Below are 17904 nucleotides of genomic sequence, written 5' to 3' on the forward strand. Positions count from 1 at the left end.
ACACACACACACAGATCAATATGGCTTTATAATCAGGGAAGAAGGCAGTTAACTTCGAACTGTTGCATGGATTGAAAATCACTGTAAATATTAATAAGAGAATAAATGTTGATCCTGGATCTTTAAGTTTTGGGATCTATCCAAGATAGAGTTAGCAACAGAAAAATAGGTAATACTCTAATGATGGCTAATTAGCCCCTGCTTTGGAATTTCAGTTCCCATAGGATGTCTCTAATGATTATTTTCCACTACCATTACCTGCAGAGGTTTGTATAACTTGGAGGGCTAAATGTGATGAAACTAGCTCCTTCCAGACTCTCTGACTTTATTATTATCAATGGGTTTTTTTACAAAAGCAATGAAGCACCCTTTCCTAGCTCAAACCTTAGAGAATATAACAAGGAGTTTTGAATGTGCATACATATACTCCCTCCAAGAGACACATAATTGGAAGTAGTTAACAAATTTCACCAAGAAACCATCTTCTGTAAAGAAGATTGGATAGCCTAACAAGTTTGGAAGACAGGCATAAATTTTGTCCAGTATGTACAATGGAATTTGTATCCTTAGACTGGGACAGACCAACCTGGTTAAGCAGAGACCCTATAATTTATAGTAGTTGTCCTTAATGAGGTCACTGAGAGATTTGAGAAAGCAGGGAGAGTGAAAGTCATTCTATAATAGAAAACAGAGGTTTCTAAATGCAGTTTGGGAAGATAGAGAAGGGTATAGTAAAAATTAGCATAACAGCCATGTCTATAGAAACATTCTTTACTTCTAAGCTTTCTTTAAATCAAATACTAAGTGGCAATTATTGAAATACAATAGGCACATTCAGACTCTGACAACTCTTAACCATTCTGGGCTTTATAAACCGTTTGTCCCAAGTCACGTGATGTCCCCATCACATGAGGGGACTGTATTACCACAGACTTCAATGCCATGTGGAACAATCTAGAGTTCTTGAATGGCTCAATTATTCTGAGGTAATTCAAGACAACTCTGTTGAGGCATCCAGCATTTAACATGTGTTTAAATAGACTCTTGGGTCCTGAAAAGCATAAATGTATGCAATGGACAAGTTGTCATCTGTTTCGGAGGGAATAGGGTTTTACTTCCTGACTTAGAATTGTTCAATTGTGGGCACACATGTATGATAATGTGCACAATGAAAAGCCTGATGCTATAAATATTTATTACACAATGGGGTTCAGAAAGGCCTGCGTGAGGAATTGAAACATAGGTAAGCAGGATCAACTGGCAGCATTTTATGTTTTTCTTTTCTGGTTAGCTCTGCCATATTGTTCAATGTAGAGTTACTTCAGGCAATTCTTAAAATGCTTCACGGTCATCTGGAGTTGATCAGCAATTACACTGTATTTGGAAACTGAGGCTCAGACATGAAACTGACTTATTGCATAATTATCCCTAAATTACTGATGTTCCCTAGAGCAATGGTCCCCAACCTTTTTGGCACCAGGGACCAGTTTAGTGGAAGACAGTTTTTCCACGGACCAGGGGAGGGGAGAATGGTTTCAGGATGATTCAAGTGCATTGATTTATTATGATTTCTGTGCAGACAAACCTCTCTACTAATTATAATCTGTATTTGCAGCCATGCCCCAGCACTAGCATCACTGCCTCAGCCCCACCTCAGATCATCAGGCATTAGATTCTCATAAGGAGCATGCAACCTAGATCCCTCGCATGTGCAGTTCACAGTAGGGTTTGTGCTCCTATGAGAATCTGATGCTGCCACTGATCTGATAGGAGGTGGAGCTCAGGCGCAATGGGGAGCGGCTGTAAATACAGATGAAGCTTTGCTCGCTCACCCGCCGCTCACCACCTGCCGTGTGGTGAGGCCAGGTTCCTAACAGGCCGTGGACTGGTAATGGGGGTTTGGGACCCCTGTCATAGAGGTTAACAAAAAAAAGTAAGTTGTAAACTGGACTGGTGAGAAGATTCCCTCACCAGGTGACAAATCACCTTGCTGTTTCTGCCCTTTGGCCCTTTTTACCCAGACTCGATCTATGTGCTGTCCTTAGAAACTGGAGGTGTCAGACACACAGGACAGTGATTCACAGAGACCATTAGGGAAACCTAACTCATGAAAGGGTCTTACAGCGTATATATGTGTGTATGTAGAGAGTGGCTCTTTTAAATGTCCAGATATAATCTTAGTCATGGTCTCTTTTCTAAACAACCACATATTACCCACAATGGTTTTCCCATTGCTATCATTAGGGTGATAATAGCAAATCAAAGTAAACTCTTCATGTGGCTGGGAACAGCTGCACCTAAGATATGGAAAAATATTTATCATGGCCAGGGTATTAGTAGGTCTTGTGATCATAAGGAAACAGCAGATATATCATGGGTGGGAGTGAGGTAAGGTGAGTTTGGGGTGCTGGAACTAAAAGTATTATTAGTTGGTCCTAAATAGTGATGGAGGCAGATCTATGTGCCTTTAGGGATTAAAACGCTGACAACACATTCTATACACACACCCCTTCCCTTCCACATAAGTCTGGCTGATTGTTCTGTTGTGAAGTCTTTTCTCATTAAGGTTACCCTTTGTGATAATGTTCAATAACGTTTAGCCTCTATAAAATTATTTTGGAGACTTGAATAGAGTGATGGAAAGAGGAGGCTGGATTGAGGCTTTGCAACATTTTAAAAGTTTCTGGATGACAGATGGATCTTTCCATTTTCCTCTAATCCCAGATCCAGGGTCCATGTTCTTTCCTTTCATATGGATCCTTGTTTATTTCCAATCCAATCCAATTTAACTTAATCCATCAAGTTTATTTGGAGCAGTTATTAAGTATGTAGTACTGTATAAATTAGTGGGATTCAGGAAGGGCAGTGAAGAGATATATAAGAAGGTTTAAAAAATATATTAACAAAGCCCTTGGGAGACGTATAAGAACCGTAAGAGAATCAAATAAAACAATATAATTAATTACCAATGTGCATGTATGTGCGTATACATATGCGTGTGCTCATGCCTCCATGTATACATACACACAGAGTAATTTCTTTAATGATCAGATGAGTATGTAACAAAATCCAATGGATGAGCCCATTTCTAACTCGGTGAGTGCAGAGACTGGAGTGCTATCTTTTCAAGGCTTCCCCCAGAGTCCCCTAGAATTGCATCAAAGGTCACACTGCTTTTTCTCCCTGAGAATCAGCTATTGATGTTAACTCTCCCAAAGAAAATTCTTCAAATCCATGTTCCTGGTCTTAGGATTGTTACCTTGTTTCTTTTTATTCTTACTCTACACAGTAATCATCTGCCTTAAATGTAATCACTTGAGAGGCTTTAAAAAACTTTATTATTGTGAAAAGTTTCAAAAATATAAAAAATGTAGAGAACAGTAAAATCAGCACCCTCATCTTTCTCATCACTGTGCTTCAATAATTTTCAGTTCATAGCCAAACTTGTTTCAGTTTCTAATCTCCCAAATTCATTTGAAGTAAATCTCAGATAGTTCATCATTTCATCCAAAAATATATCAGTAAATATTTTAGAAAAGAAATATTTGGAGATATAATTACATATCATTATCACACTTAAACTTAGCATTAATTCCTTGATATCATTTAATATTCTGTCAATTTAAAAATCTACCATATTATTTCCTAAACTATTATTTTAAATCTTGTTTGATTGTATCAGAATTAGAATAGGGTTATGGATCTCAGTTGGTGGTTGATATATATCTCTTAAGTGTCTTTTAAAATATCCCTCCCCACACCCTTTCCTTATATCTCTTTTTCTTTCTCTCCCTCTGTCTCTGCCTCTGTCTCTCTTTCTTCCATACTCTTTATTCCTTGAAGAACTGGGTTGTTTCTCCTGTTTCTCACCATCTGGACATCTCTGATTGTCTCCCTGAGGTGCTATTTTACACTTATTCTACTCTGTTGCCTGTATTTTCTGGAAATAAATCTAGATGCTCCACTGGTTTTAGGTTTAAACTTCTTGAAAGGCAGAAGACATGCCATGTTCGGTGGTCTCTGTTCTGTGATGTTAGCAGTGACTAATGATTATTACCTCAATTCATTATGCCAATAGGAGTTGTGAAATGTTGATATCTAACATTCCTTCTTCATTTATTAGCTGGACTATTTATCTTAAAAGAAGCTTCTTCATCCAACTAATTTCCTTCTCTTGGGTAAAAAACATATATGGAAAGGGTAAGGTTAGATGCTTGATTAGGGGTCATGTTCCTTTCTCACCTTTCCAAAATAATGAATTAATGCCCTAGCATCCTTCAATGCAGACAACTGAGGTGTTGTATTTCATTTTGTGTTTATCTTTTTAAAAAAGGAACCAAGAAACAAGCTTGAACTCAGCCATTTCTGCAGGGGGGGTCTTGGTTCCTTTTCCTGGAAAATGGTATTAAGAACCTATAATCTGGGGCTGGTGTTGCTAATTGCTTCTGGGATTTAATGCATTTTCAATAGTTGGAGTTAGAAGGTATGCAATTTTTTAAAAGATAAATACATTATGACTGATACAGTTTACTTAACCACATAAATCATGTATTTGTATCTCATTTTTTTTTACATTCCAAATCTCCATTCTGAAAGATATAAGAGTAATCATGCATTTACATTAGCTCAAAAGGCACATACAACAGTCTCAGAATAGCACTAGCAGCCCCACCAGCACTGATAACAGCACTAAAAACAGCGATCCTATTAGGCACATATGTGTCTTATTCAGCTCAAGTAGTTATAAGAAAATAACAAAGGCTAGGAGGCTTAAATGACAGAAATTTATCTTCTCACAATTCTGGAAACTAAGAAGTCCAAGGCTAAAGTGCAGGTCAGTTCGATTCCTGGTGGGAGCCCTCTTCCTGGCTTGTAGACAATCACCTTCTCAGTGGGTCCTTACATGGCAGAGAGAGAGGCAGTTCTGTTGTCTCTTCCCCTTCTTTTAAAGGCACTAATCCTACCATGAGGAGCCTATGCTCATGCTTGTGACCTTATCTAAACCTAATGTTCTCCCAAAGGCCGCATCTCCAAATACCATCACATTGGGAATTAGAGATTTAACATATGAATCTCTGGCGGTGGAGCACAATTCAGTTCATAGCATATTGGTTACATTACTATATTTTAAAGTCACTTGGTATAGATTCTCTGTTATGCCACCAACTCAAAATATATATGGACTTATTATTTAATTTGCTTTAGATTTCTAGGAAATGTTATTTTATTTAATTTTGTTTTATAATTATGTAAAATTTTTTCGTGGATTCAAACTGAATTCCACAAAACTAGATATCCTGACAGAAGACTTTTTTAAATCCTTGCATCCTCTAGACTATTACTTCCCTCCACACAGAGAGCAGTAAAAAGTGTATTGCTTATTCTTTTAGAGAACATATTCTTAGGGCCTAATTTCAGTCTACCAAATTAGAATATTAATAATTCTACCAAGTTAGAATATCCCAGAGGGAGGCCAGAAGATTCTGATGCACATCTCTGATTACAAACCCTACACACTCTTCTGCAATAATCTCATTTATTCCATGATTTCAGTTATAACTTAAAAGCCAGTGACTCAAAAATCTATTTCTAACCTCAGTCTCTTCTGGGTAAGAGATTATTGTAAACCCCAACCACATAGTATAATATCATCCTATTTTATTATATTCAAAGCAATCTTATTTGTTAAGTGTATCTACGTATATATATTGACAAATTCTTAGAGGTCCATGATTCATTCCTTTTTCTTACATTCTATATCAATCCTGACATTTCTTGAGAATTGTTCCTCAAAGTCAGTCTTTATCTTTAATGTCATAGCCTTTTTCTGCATCAGAGTTTCACAACCTTGGTACTATTGACATTTTGGACTGGATAATTTTGTCATGAGGAGCTTTCTTGTGCATTGCAGAATGTTTAGCAGCATTCCTGGCCTCTGTTCTCCAGATGCTGGTATCAACCTTCTAGTTGTGACAAGCAAAAATATCTCCAGACATTGCCAGATGTCCCGTGTGTGTGTGTGTGTGTGTGTTTGTGTGTGTGTGTGTGTGTGTGTGTGTGAACTGGGTGGGGTGTGGGGGGGGGAGGATAGAGAATCTCTCCCAGTTGAGAATCCCTCATCTAAACCTTCATCACCTTGGCTCTTTGACTACTACAAACCCTCATGCCTGGTCTCCCTGCTTCTAATATCATCAATCTTCCACATTGCTGTGAAAGTTATCCTTTATGTTACAAAGCACATTCTCATTACTCCCATACTTTATTTTTTTTCTACTGGAAATACACACATTCCATAGTAGGCTGTAAACTGTTCTTCATTAAGAATCCTTTCCACCATCATATTCTGTCTCTCACTCCCTACTCCACTCTACATATTTTCATTCTCTACTGCAGTGACAGCTGATTCATTCCACCTCTCCAAATCTCCCCTTTATTTCTGTTTAATTCATACACATATTTTTTCTTCAGCTATATGTCACCTGCTTTCTTTTTTTTTTTTTTTTAACATCTTCATTGGGGTATAATTGCTTTACAATGGTGTGTTAGTTTCTGTTTTATAACAAAGTGAATCAGTTATACATATACATATGTTCCCATATCTCTTCCCTCTTACGTCTCCCTCCCTCCCACCCTCCCTATCCCACCCCTCCAGGCTGTCACAAAGCACCGAGCCAATATCCCTGTGCCATGAGGCTGCTTCCAACTAGCTATCTACCTTACTACGTTTGTTAGTGTGTATATGTCCATGGCTCTCTCTCGCCCTGTCACAGCTCACCCTTCCCCCTCCCCATAACCTCAAGTCCGTTCTCTAGGAGGTCTGCGTCTTTATTCCTGCCTTACCCCTAGGTTCTTCATGACATTTTTTTTTCTTCTTAAATTCCATATATATGTGTTAGCATACCGTATTTGTCTTTTTCTTTCTGACTTACTTCACTCTGTATGACAGACTCTAGGTCTATCCACCTCATTACAAATAGCTCAATTTCGTTTCTTTTTATGGCTGAGTAATATTCCACTGTATATATGTACCACCTCTTCTTTATCCATTCATCTGTTGATGGACATTTACGCTGCTTCCATGACCTGGTTATTGTAAATAGTGCTGCTATGAACATTGGGGTGCATGTGTCTTTTTGAATTATGGTTTTCTCTGGGTATATGCCCAGTAGTGGGATTGCTGGGTCATATGGTAGTTCTGCTTTCTTAAGATGGAAAACCTCTAATCACTCTTTAAGGAGGTTCTCAAAATCTGTACAGTAAGTAAGGCTTTTCCGGTCACCCCACATCTCAAATATAATACCAAACACATTATAACTCTTTATTTATACTCTATCTCACCCCTTTTTCAGGCGGCTCCCGAGGGTGGCTGGATTTATTCACAGTGCTTAGCCAGCGCTCAAAAGAGACACCTACTTGTATCTTTACCTGCACCTTCCTAGAATAGTCCATGTCCGTAGAAGTAGAAAAAGAACTTGAGCAATGAAGTCACTCCTTTGAGATCTGCAGACTGCTAGGTTTAAAGGGTGATTGACCGCATGTGATCCAGAGTACATTATAAGACCAAAAATACCACCCCAAACACTCCTTTCAGGGTTACTCTTAACTTTTAAATGCATTTTATTGAGGCTAGAATTTGAAATAAAAGTTAGTAGTCCTTCACAGAAGAAAATGACACCCATGGCATTTCTAGAACTGATTGCAGTGTGCCTGTGGTGCCAGCAAAGGCCTGTTCCTCCTGACAGCACAACCTCTGACCTGTAACATTGCACCTCATTTCTCACCTGTGTCTTTCAGGGGTGGCTGCCATCTATTGGCCTAGACACACTCTTGCAAGGATTCACAAGAGAGAATCAGGGTAACATTGGGATGTTGGCAATGTTAGCCTGTCTGGAGAGAAAGTCATACTTGATGTGATGGAGATTAGGTGACCAGAAAGACAAAGAGAGGTGGGAAAAAAGAAACTGTATTTGAGTCACTTGTTAAGTTGCGTATGGAAAAAGAACATTTGCAAAACTTAGAAACAAAAGTAAAAGAAATAGGGACTGACCATTTTTTAAGAGCTATCTTTTTTTATGAAAGTTCATTTTTAATTTTAGTCTTTGCTATTCTTGATATGATAGTTATATAAGCTTCCCACCTTCTAGATAAAATAGGAAGAAAAGGAAAGAAAAATGACCATTAACTGAATATATTTTATATGTGAACAATAATGTAACAGAGAAGAACAAACCTGACTCCATATTGGATCTATCCCTTTAGCTCTAACCTTTTGCTCTGTTGCCTGTGCCTAGTCATGCTGGCTCTGCACCTTTGTAGAAGCATGTTGCCTGTAGCCTGAAATACACAGGATAGCCCATTCTCAAGGCTCTATCCTTTAAAGGTATACAGTTTTCCATTCATATAAAGATAAAAATTTGCAGAACAGAAAACAGCAATTGCCTTGTTTATAGAAATATTGTGACCAGACCTACATGGACAGCTGCAAGAACAATGGATTCCTGCACCAAGAAGCTTACAACCAGCACACCTACTCTGCTTTTAGTACAAAAGAAACCTGAATTCTAACTCAAGTAAGATGGCTCTTTGGGGCACTAGTTCACCATCTTCTCGGTCTGTTGGCTTTCCAAATAAAATCAGTATGTCTTGTCCCATCACTTCATCTCTCGATTTATTGGCCTGTTGTGTGTTGAGTGGTGTGAGCTTGCATTCAGTAACAATAATGCTGCAAAGTATGTAATATCACTTATTTGGAAACCGAGGCTCTCTGAGGTTAGGAATGTGTTTATGGACACAAAACTGGTAAGTCTTGATGTATAATTCTTTCTAACTCTAAAGTCTATATACATTTTAGTTACCTCTTTCTTTCCCCTTTATCACTTTTGAGGCTTAAGGGTAATCCTTTATTTCTACTGCACTGGGGTTTAGTACACAGACCTGTGTTCACTACGTCACATGGGTAGAAAAATTCCCTTCAATTGGTTGATTTTGTACCTCACATCTGACTGAGAATGGAAGAAGTAGGTGAGGGTTGCTCAAAAAAAAAAAAAAAAAATCCTAGTACTTGCTACCAATTAGGGGATGATTAGAATAAGAAACTCATGTTCAGATGCAAATATCCAAGGAATGGTTAAGTCTAAAAGTAGATTATGCTCATTGAGAATAGAGTTTGTTTTAGATTATGACATTCTTGAACTGTTGCTCACCAAGGAAAGCTCACCAAGGGACAGAATCCAATCCTTACTAATCCTTTCATGGTTCTGCCGGTAAGACAAGGCAAGCACAGCCGATGTAATTTGTAAGAGCAGGGGACCTAAAAAAATCAATCTTAGAGAGAAAATCTGACATCAGGGCTTGAGAAGCTGAATTTAATCATTTTGTAAGGAGAATTTTTACCCTTCATGTCTAAAAAGAAACGTGAGTAAAAAGATATAGGGCTAAGGGAGAAAATGTAAAATGAAGGGGGTTAAAGACCAAGCTTTCTGGTTCATTTTTAATATTTCCAAAAGCTTCATAAAAATAAATTCCAGATTATCACTAAAAATCACCAATGTGATGTGAAGATTTTAGACATGGCCACCTCCCTGTCTTTACTGCTCTGTCCACAATGAATGTAGCTGCCAGTCCAAAAGACTAACCAATGCTGTTAAAAGTAAGGAGGAATAGACTGATTGTAAGAGCAAATCAACAACAGTGACGATAGATTTAGAAGTAGCCATTGAGATGGATCCAAGATCTACTCCTGACACTACCCTTAGAGATTTATCTAATGCTGATTCACAAAAAACATCCTATGCCGTAAATAAAACTGGTATAACTATCTCCATTTTCTAAAAGAAGAAACAGAGCCTTAGAAACAAAATGACCTTCCCAGAAATATATAGCAACGAAGGAGAAGAGCCCGAGGCCAGGGCCCTTTCCATTTGGACACTGTGATTTCACACTGTTGAGAAATAATAATTCTGTTGGGTTTGGGCCTTCCTTCCTGATGACGCCTAGTATTGTATGACCTTTGGGCACATCAGCAAAGACAGTTGTCTGTAAGAAACGGTTCCTTGCTAAATTACATTTGGGAAAAAAAAGAAGGTTAATCTACAAGAAATAATAACAATAATACTACAACTGGTGATCCTTGGTAGGCCTAACAGTAATGTTCTAGGGAACAATTCTCCTTTGATTCATTCAGAATTTAATTTTGATGAAAGTCCCATTGAATCATAATTAATACTACACATGCAGGATTTAACAAGAATTCTGGGGTAGCATTTTAAATATACAGTAGCTACTTAACTATAACTATACAATTTACAAACACATCTATTGAAAACTTGAAACTGTGCCAGTAGGTATATCCATTTACCACATGTAGTAGCCATTACATCATAAAAATATTTTCAGTCATTTGCTGATACTTTAAGACTTTCATTAATAGTTAAATAATGTGCATAAGACAAAATTTTTCTTCTTTTAAAATGACAAGAAAAGACATTTAAGGTTTGATAAATGTTATTTTATGACAATTGGAAACTAAAACTGACAGGGGATATAAAATACTCATAAAATTCAAGCAGTTAAGGAAGTTTCCTCCTGTAACTGGCACTCTTTCCCAGTGTAGAAAGGCGCTAAGCTTTAATAATAACAACAGACACACACACACTCACAACATATATTATTCTTCGGGAAAAGACTTTCAAGTAATGTCTCGGCCTTCTACAGGCTAAGAGTTGCTATAATGAATGATGTTCATAGTGTGTGTATGTGTGTGTGTGTGTGTGTGTGTGCGCGCTTATGTGTGTCATTTCAGTTGCTTGCTGTCACTGCATTTTAAGCATTTGAGAGCAAGAATTTAGCCTAGTTTGCCTTTATGGGCACTGCTCCTAACTTGTGCCAACTCATAGTTCATATTCAATAAATGTGTGATATTTGTTTGACTAGTTCTCAGTTTGGCAGTTATTATAGTTGTTGGTGCCATTCAGGACCACTCAGAAACTCATGTGAATGGAGAAAGAGCTGATGCAGTAGTGGCAATGTATAGACAGATTATATATACATAAAAACAAGCCTCTTGTATCTATCCTAACTTAGCAGTTTCAAACTATTTTTTCTTAGGAATAAATATTGATTTATTAAGCTTATAGCATGTATAAAGGCCCTGACTGAAGGGTGCTACGTATGTCTTGTCATTTAAATCTCAAAATAGCCTTGCCTGGAAAGTATAATATCCCCTGTTTTATGGGTAAAGACATATTCAAAGGGGCTTAGCAATTTGTCCAAGGTCAAAATCACTTAGTTTACAGAAAAAAATGACAGCAAATTAGGATTGCATGGCCAGCCCACAGTTCTCTTTACAGTCCATCGATTCCACCTCTTTATGTTAGCATAACATTTCCAGGCCACGGTTCTGAAAGGAGAGGTCAAAGTAAGAGGAGTCCATAATAAAGAAACCTGAGCTTTTGAAATTCACTGACTTATGCTGATGGCTCTCTCCAATCATATGCTGCTGCTCTACTAGAGAACTTAACTTCTTGGGTTCCTGTTACCCCTTCCTTCTAGATTCCTGAGCTCATTTTCTTGTGACGTCATATGATTCCTTTCAAACTGAAGTCTCCACGTCCCAGGCTTCTACCCATTGCCCTGACTCTGATCCATTTTTGCAGCTTTGTTTGTGTTCCTAACACGGATCAATGCACCATTTACAATGAATTCAGCCTTTGCAACTCAAGAGAAACTCAGAGAGAACTTTTTCCCCAAACCAAAACAGAACAAAACAAAAAGCTCCTGCCTCAAGCTAGAGTTGAATCTCAACATCTAGGGCATCCTGATCCTTGTTCTTGATTTTGTGCCACTTTGAGGACCTTCAGTCTTCCTTTTCCACTCTCTACCCTCCTAACATTTCACATGTAACCATTGTGGTTCACGGCCATCTTTACCTCTCTTTTTACCATATGACTTCTCCTTCCTTTTCTTGTACTAGTCACAACAGTTTAAATGATTCAATTTGACAGCAAAGCCCACAGTCCCAGGGACTGCTTCATAACATAAGTTCATCCCCAGAAGGGGTTTTTTGGAGCACAACTGTAGTATTAGCAGTAAGAATAGTAGGGTAGTGGTGGTGGTCATCTAATAAACAAAAACAAACATTTGTTTTGTGACTCACTATATGCCTGGCAATTTGCTAAGTAGTTTATATGCATTATCTCTTTAAAATTTCACAACTTCCAGATAGCTGGTACCTCTGCTTTTAAAATGCGGAAAATTGTAGCTAGAAAATGTTAATTGCCCAAGATCACACTCAGAGTCAGAATTCAAATGTATGTTTATCTAAATATAAACATCAAGCTATTAGCCACTGAAAGCTACCTCATCCCTCTAGTATCTCTCTCTACACTCATACTTTGCCTCATTTTATTAGAGAAAAGTAAGACCTGTGTACTTCTAATAATATGTCCGAGACCACACAGCTAGTACGTAATAGGGCCAAGATATCACCTTGCCTGCCTGAATCTTTTTATGACGCCGGGTGAAAACATTCTGGAAGGGATGATACATAAAAGTATGATTGTCTATATAAATTTGAGATACATTGCAATAAAAAACCATAAATTCCCTAAGAATATCTAGCCTTGGTTCAAAGAAACAACTTTTATCTCTCCCTAGAGCCACTTTACTCCACCTGCAACCTGAGTCATCTTAGCGAGCTGGGATACCCAGCCATTCCAATGCTTGCCACCCTGGATGAATGTCTTTTACAGTCTAGCTGAGTGCTCAAGTCTGAACCCTGCCAGACTTGTTAATAGGCAAAGCCTCTTTGGGGAAGCCAATAGGAGGCGTGTGAAAGATTGCAGAGCCTCCCATGGCTCTAAATGGTCTGTCTGTCACAGTGAGTCATCTTCATCTCCCAGGAACACAACATACAAGCCCTAAGGAGGAGATTCCAGAGTCTCACCCCACAAATATAACATTACAGACATTGCGTTTAAAGACCGATACCGTTCATTGTATTTCCACTTGGTCTTTTGTCCCTAGGACCTCTAGAAAATATTTTACCCCAGGATATAGCATACCTGGAAAAATATATAATTGTCCCCGGAGATATCCTTTAATAATAAGTGGCCACTAAGTAAGAGCGTGGGGGAATTTGTAGGGAGCAAGCTGCTTTCAGAGAACGATAGGAACACTGAACAATTTCACACTGAAACCAAAGGCACTTGGTCCTAGTATTGGATTTTTTTAAAACAGAACATAGCAAAACAAAACAGTTGACTCATTTCCATAGTGATAACTTTTCATTTTCTCATGATGCTTAAAACATAGTAAAGTTTATAAAGCAGTGGAGGATCTTAAATTCAGTGAAGGGCTAGTGAGGTTCTTTTGTTTTTTGTCATAAACCTTTTGTTCTATGCATTTTTAGTCTTTTTTTAACATCTTTATTGGAGTATAATTGCTTTACATTGTTGTGTTAGTTTATTAAGATATTTTAAGAACTTAGGCAGGATACTTACTCTCTAGGAATCTCAGTTTCTCTATCTGCTGAATTAAAAAAAATAATACTGTTTTCTGTTGAGTTTAAGGAATCGTACTCCAAGGCAGGCTGTGTTTTTTGGTGTTTAAAATGCTCAGCTCAGGCCTGGGCAATTCAGTGTTGCTATGGTCACTGTAGTTATAGTGACACCTGTATAGCTTATCATAGAACACTGGGTCAATCATTTCTTGGATGAGTGACCTTGGATTAGGTATTAAACCTCTCATCTGTAACATGGGGACAATAGTAGTAACTATGGCATAGTGTTGCTATGAAGATTAAGTAAATTAATATGTATAAAGTACTCAGAATAGTTTCTGGAAAAACTAAATGCATACATGCTTCTTAAATAAATGTGAGATTTTGCCCAATTTCTGGGAAAGAGCCTAGAGTCCATGCTCCACTGAGCTTAGCAGAATTGCTCAGAAGCTTCCATGGAACAGGAACCCTCTGATACCCAACTCACTTGACTCATTCTTGTTACCTGCCTGATGTTTGATACCTGTAGGCATTTGCCTTTGTGGCTGCTGCCTGAACTGTTATTCCTCCAAAGTCACTGAATTTCAACTAAGGGAAATGTGTCAGTTTGGCTCACATGAGAAAAATGAGGCTCTTGTACTTTCATAGACAGTTTCTGGATGCTGTGTGGGGCTCCTTGGCTCTAAATTTGTACCCCATACACTGACAATAGCATCACCCCTGCTCACGTCTATCTTGGTTTTCACTGAATGTTGGGAGTATAGACCATTAGCACACAGCCACACGCCATGAAGGTTTCAAGAAGGCTGCATTGGGAAGAGGTGGGTAAGGAAAAAATTACACGCAATCACAAACAGCAGGATAGAAATTAAGAGATAAAATGGGTACCTTGATACATAGTCTATGGTCTTAGTTTCACCAACTGTGCTTGAACACAGGTACTCTTCTTATTGGCTGTGTGCCTTGTGTAAGATCTTAATCTTTCTGAGTATCTCCATCTGTAGAAATTAAAAAAATATTGCCTGCCTATTATGATATAAGACAATGTATATGAAACACACAGTAAAGGCTCAAATAACTTTTTGGCTGTGACAATAATAATAAAGTATTAATAAGCAAATATGATGACTACGATGTAAGTAAAGTGTCTAAAGCAATGTTCTGCTCTTAGCTAGTTATCAATACCTATTCGTTTCATCCCCTTCTAAAATGATGTATTAACTATCCACATGACAGGCATATTTCTAGACAGGATTACAGAGAAACCTGAGGAAAACAGACTGAGACTTTCAAGGGAAGAAAAACAGATGGAAATGCAAGAAACGATCCCTTCTCCGGAGAGAACATTTCCACAGTGATAATATCAAAGAAAAAAGTTAGTTGTGCATATTTAATGGACACAAACAAATCTTTCAGGATGATGCAATATTGGAGTCAATGCTTCTAGTCTCTTAAGGGGTTTGTATTCTTTCCAAACTGTTAAATTCTGTTCAAGTACTTTCTTTTCAGGGATGAGAAAATCTAATATGATTTGGTTTGCACCCAGGGAAATGTCATACCCCAAGGTGAGGCCTCCAGGACCAATTAATGGCAGAGCACTTCCTCAATTCTCTTGGAATCAATAGACAGATTAACTTCATTATCCTCTAAGTCCTTTAGGAAATGGCTTTCTCTGGTTAAATGCAGTTTGGTGTTCATGGCCCATCTCCCCTTCTTGGTGCCTATCACGATGCTTTGACCAAAGTAGGTGCCAATAAGTCATATTTATATTCATCATGTTGAAAAGACAGCCAAATACTTCCTTTTCTGATGTACTGAAAAATCAGTTAATCAGAACTTAATTAACCAAAATTGTATATTACAATACATTTCAAGCAATTTTCCATCAGCAGTTAACATCTAGAAATTAGAGCAGGGTTCTCTGCTTAGGGTCTTACAATGCTGAAATCAAGGTGTCACCCAGGCGGTGGTTCCCTTCTATTGCTTGAGATCCTTTTCCAAGTTCACATGTTTTCTGGCTGGAATTAAGTTTCCTTGTGGCTGTAGAACTGAGGTCTCCACCCTGTTCCTGGCTGTCAGCTGGAGGCACTGTTAGTTCCTACAGGTTTCTCACAATTTTCCTGCAGATGCCCCTCTCATAGAAGTTTTCCCAAGCTCTGTCCCAACGAGAGAATCATTACTTTTATTTCCAATCTCTCTTCAGCAAAGGCCACCATCCTCTTTTAAGGATTCACTTGATTAGGCTAAGCCTACTCAGGATAAACTTCTTTTTGATTAACTCAAAATCAACTAATTAGTGACCTTAGTTGGACATACAAGACCAATCTACCTTTGCCAAATAACAGAAGCAAATCATGGGAAGAACATTGCTTTATAAACACAAGACTTGTGCACACAAGAATCTTTTTTGGGAACTTCCGGGAAGATGGTGGAAGAGTAAGACGTGGAGATCACCTTCCTCCCCACAGATACACCAGAAATACATCTACACATGGAACAACTCCTACAGAACACCTACTGAATGCTGGCAGAAGACCTCAGACCTCCCAAAAGGCAAGAAACCGCCCATGTACCTGGGTAGGGCAAAAGAAAAAAGAATAAACAGAGACAAAAGAATAGGGATGGGACCTGCACCAGTGGGAGAGAGCTGTGAAGGAGGAAAGGTTTCGACACACTAGGAAGCCCCTTCGCGGGCAGAGACTGCGGGTGGCGGAGGGAGAAAGCTTCGGAGCCATGGAGGAGAGCGCAGCAACAGGGGTATGGAGGGCAAAGCGGAGAGATTCCCGCACAGAGTATCGGTGCCGACCGGCACTCACCAGTCCGAGAGGCTTGTCTGCTCACCCGCCGGGGCGGGCGGGGCTGCGAGCTGAGGCTTGGGCTTCGGTCAGATCCCAGGGAGAGGACTGGGGCTGGCGGCGTGAACACAGCCTGAAGGGGTTCAGTGTGCCATGGCTCGGGAGGGAGTCTGGGGAAAAGTCTGGACCTGCCAAAGAGACAAGAGACATTTTCTTCCCTCTTTGCTTCCTGGTGCGCAAGGAGAGCGGATGAAGAGCGCTTCTTAAAGGAGCTCCAGAGACGGGCGTGAGCCACGGTTAAAAGCGCGGACCCCAGAGACAGGCATGAGATGCTAAGGCTGCTGCTGTCGCCACCAAGAAGCCTGTGTGCGAGCACAGGTTACTATCCACACCCCCCTTCCGGGGAGCCTGTGCAGCCCGCCACTGCCAGGGTCCGGTGATCCAGGGACAACACCCCCAGGAGAACGCACGGCGCGCCTCAGGCAGATGCAACGTCACCCTGGCCTCTGCCACCGCAGGCTCGCCCTGCACTCCATACCCCTCCCTCCCCCCGGCCTGAGTGAGCCAGAGTCCCCGAATCAGCGGCTCCTTTAACCCCATCCTGTCTGAGCGAAGAACAGACGCCCTCAGTCGACCTACACGCAGAGGCGGGGCCAAATCCAAAGCTGAGCCCCTGGAAGCTGTGAGAACAAAGAAGAGAAAGCGAAATCTCTCCTAGCAGCCTCAGAAGCAGCGGATTAAAATCCACAATCAACTTGATGTACCTGCATCTGTGGAATACATGAAAAGACAATGAATCATCCCAAATTGAGGTGGTGGACTTAGGGAGCAAGATATATTATTTTTTTCCCCTTTTCCTTTTTGTGAGTGTGTATGTGTATGCTTCTGTGTGAGATTTTGTCTGTATAGCTTTGCTTCTACCATTTGTGCTAGGGTTTTTTCTGTCCATTTTTTTTGTTTGTTTAAATTTTTTCTTAATAATTATTTTTTTTATTTTAATAACTTTATTATATTTTATCTTACTATATTTTATTTTATATTCTTTCTTTCTTTCTTTTTTCCTTCCTTCCTCCCTCCCTCCCTCCTTTCTTTCTTTCTTTTTCTTTCTTTCTTTCTTTCTACTAATTCTTTCTTTCTACTTTTTCTCCCTTTTATTCTGAGCCGTGTGGATGAACGGCTCTTGGTGCTGCAGCCAGGAGTCAGTGCTGTGCCTCTGAGGTGGGAGAACCAACTTCAGGACACTGGTCCACAAGAGACCTCCCAGCTCCACATAATATGAAACAGTGAAAATCTCCCAGAGATCTCCATCTCAACACCAGCACCCAGCTTCACTCAATGACCAGCAAGCTACAGTGCTGGACATCCTATGCCAAACAACTAGCAAGACAGGAACACAACCCCACCCATTAGCAGAGAGGCTGCCTAAAATCATAAGTCCACAGACAACCCAAAACACACCACCAGATGTGGACCTGCCCACCAGAAAGACAAGATCCAGCCTCATCCGCCAGAACACAGGCACTAGTCCCCTCCACCAGGAAGCCTACACAACCCACTGAACCAACCTTAGCCACTGGGGGCAGACACCAAAAACAACGGGAACTACGAACC

The sequence above is a fragment of the Orcinus orca genome, chromosome 2 (assembly GCF_937001465.1).
Source record: "Orcinus orca chromosome 2, mOrcOrc1.1, whole genome shotgun sequence".
NCBI lineage: Eukaryota > Metazoa > Chordata > Mammalia > Artiodactyla > Delphinidae > Orcinus > Orcinus orca.